The 3,169-nt window shown below is 39.3% G+C and overlaps 1 non-coding gene across 1 annotated transcript; it reads left to right on the forward strand.

The window, feature by feature from the left end:
* Positions 1 to 314: 314 nt before the first annotated feature.
* On the forward strand, positions 315 to 421 carry LOC141624836 (small nucleolar RNA R71). Its single transcript, XR_012534644.1, has one exon. It is a non-coding gene; the product is annotated as a small nucleolar RNA R71 (small nucleolar RNA).
* Positions 422 to 3,169: the final 2,748 nt, after the last annotated feature.

A 3,169-nucleotide genomic window follows, 5' to 3' on the forward strand; every position in this document is an offset into this window, starting at 1 on the left:
TGACATGATGCTTTGGTGATTTTGAGGCTTCTTCAAGTCTAGCCATAGCTTTTTCGAACTTCAAGTTGATGGTATCAATGTGAGCACTAAGTTGAGCACCCAATTGAGTAATAGAGTCCACTTCATGCTTTCCTCCTCTAGTAGCCTTGCGAGGTCTATTATATTGTGAATTATGGACCGCCATTTCCCCAATCTTGTTCCAAGTTTGATTATCGTCAATTTCGGTGAACATTCCATTTGATCCCATGTTGAGATTATTTCTTGAGTCTTCATAAAGACCATTCCAAAATTTTTGTACCAAGAACCACTCGCTAAGTCCATGATGAGGACATGAGCGACAAATTCCCTTGAATCGCTCCCAAGCTTCATACAAAGATTCTTCATCTCTTTGCTTAAAGCCCGTAATTTGAGCTCTTAGCATGTTAGTCTTTTCCGGTGGGTAGAACTTTTTGTAGAAAGCTAGAGCCAATTTCATCCAAGAGTCAATTCCGAGAGTAACCTTATCAAGGCCTTTCAACCATTGTTTTGCGATGCCAATTAGAGAAAAAGGAAATAAGACCCATCGAATTTGGTCTTGAGTTACACCGGTTTGTGAAATCGCATCACAATAGTCACAAAAAGTCTCCATGTGAGAGTGAGGGTCTTCACTAGGCATCCCCCCAAATTGGCTTCTTTCGCCTAATTGGATAAATGCGGATTTGGCAATGAAATTCCGGTTAAATGTTGTGGTGTGGGAGTACCATTGGGTAGGTTCTCCTCGGTTGGTACGGAATGTGATGAAAATTTAGGCATTGTGGGTTGATTTTGTGTTGGGTTCCCCTCACCTTCTCTTGCAAAAGGGTTGACGAACTCAATAGTGTTTGGTTGAATATCTACAACCTCACCAATACCTCTCAAAGTTCTTCTAGCAAGTCTTCTATTCTTTGTCAAAGTCCTTTCAATTTTCTGATCAAAGGGTAACAAGTTACCTTGTGATCTTCTAGACATGCAAAATATCAAACAACTCGAAAATAATTAGAACAAACCTTGAGGAGTTTTACTTCCCCAAGGCAAAGAAAGACACAACTAATAACAATTTAAGAAAATCTAAATCAAGTTAACACCGTCCCCGGCAACGGCGCCATTTTTTGTCGGACTCCCTTGGGAAGTTTAGTTTTCGGTACTTGTCGTTAGGAGCACCTAGACCAAAACACTATTTATAACTCCACAAACAACTCTACAATTAGTAAAGAGGCAAGTAAAGGTCGGATCCTAAGGGACGGGAATTGAGATGAGATTTTCAATTGCAACTAGCGGTGTCTAGGGGTGTCACACTTTGGGGTTGGAATAGAAGATCACTAAACTAAATAGCAATAAAAGTAAACAAGCAAGATGGTTAAAAAGGGATGTAAACAATTGATAAAAGGCACTAGGGTGTCATAGGGTCATAGGGGATTCATGGGAATTGATCATACATACATATTCTCAAATTATAAGCAAGCAATTATTATTGTGATGGATCGAGTTGGTTTTTATCTTACAATCCTAGGAAAGTTTGGGTCCCGGAGCCGAATCGATTAGATTGTACAACACCTACAAGTCGACTTAATCTTCCCTACTCAACTATATGCATGGTCTAATGAGACTCGAGTTGGTTTATGTCTTACAAGTCTCATTGAAAAGATAGATGATGGGTAAAAAATGCAAGGATTCATAGGCTCGCATTTCATCAAACATAACATGTGCATAAGTTGAGATCACAACAAGCAAGCAAATAAATTATGAAAACATATTAATTTAAGCATGAATTATCCCCCATGTTGGTTTTCCATAATTACCCTTTAACCCTAGCTAAGGAAACTACTCACTCATTATCATGTTGAACATGCTAGCAAGGTTGTCAATCATACCAACAAAGTAAAACATGATGAATAAATGAAAATGATTAACAATAATTAAAGAGGGATTAAGGAAATTATACCTACTAATGATTCCAATAATAAAGCAAAGAATAATAGAAGTACTTGATGATTGATTGGAAGGTTGTCAATCTCCCAATAATAACCCAAATAATCTTCAATTACCCAAAATAAAAGATGAACAAAAGAGAGATTAAGGAAATGAGATTGTATTAAAACTTGATTAAAAGTTGATTACAAGATTAAAGAGAGATTTGATTGATATAAACTACACTAAAGATTGATAAGAAGAACATGCTAACCTAATTAGACTAATGGGGTATTTATAGTGGGGATTAGGTACACAAATTAGGGTTTACTAAGGGCTTAAATGACGATTAAGTCCTTGAGGAATCGCTTCTCTCAGAAAAATATGCGAGTCTCCTTTTTGCTAGTCTTTCCCGAGGTATGCGCATCCTTCATAGAACGAGTAGAAGACGGATTAGCTGTCACACAATCCGAGCGTCCAGGGCACGGGACGGGCGGATTGTGGTGGTTTTGGACGAGCGGATTCGTGGGGTGGACGGGCGGATTGTGGTGGTTTTGGATGACCATCCAACTGAGGAAGACGCTCGGATTGCATGTCTTGGACGGGCGGATTGTGGGCAATCCGCTCGGATTGTAGATCAGCTTCTTCCCTTCTTCTTTTCTTCCTTTCTCTTCATACAATCCTTGAGGATTTCCTCGGGGATGCAAGGATCTTTTCTCATCATTGCCCATCTACTATAGTATGTACAAATGCCTTCTAGTCTTGTCTTCTCCTTGATGCTTGGTCATTGAATTCAATCAATTTAGCTCTATTTTGCCATGAAAATGCAAGGTTTGCACCCCTTTCCTACCAAGGGATCAAAACCTCAATGAATATGCAAAACAAAGTTCTAAAGACAATAAATGACCCAAATATTCACTAAAAAGCATGGGAACGAGGCTAATTCGGGGACTAAATATGATCAAATAATGGTCACATCAATAAGACGACAAATCTAGACTTGACTTGCGAATTCGTGAAATGTCGTGAGCGAGTTCTCGTGTTTGAGTTCACGGTGCTTGACTTTGATCTTAGACTTGATTGTTAACTGTGACGGAGTGACCCTTATATGGTTGACCTTATTGACGGGATTGATGACACGTGTTGATTCTAGACTCGGGGTGTACTTATTGGTGTTAAGAAGACGGCTGTAGTTTAGACTCAAATGTGAGGCCCATTGAGACTCAGGTGTTGAGCCTCGGGA

The sequence above is a fragment of the Silene latifolia genome, chromosome 1, assembly GCF_048544455.1.
Source record: "Silene latifolia isolate original U9 population chromosome 1, ASM4854445v1, whole genome shotgun sequence".
In the NCBI taxonomy this organism is placed as follows: Eukaryota; Viridiplantae; Streptophyta; class Magnoliopsida; order Caryophyllales; family Caryophyllaceae; genus Silene; species Silene latifolia.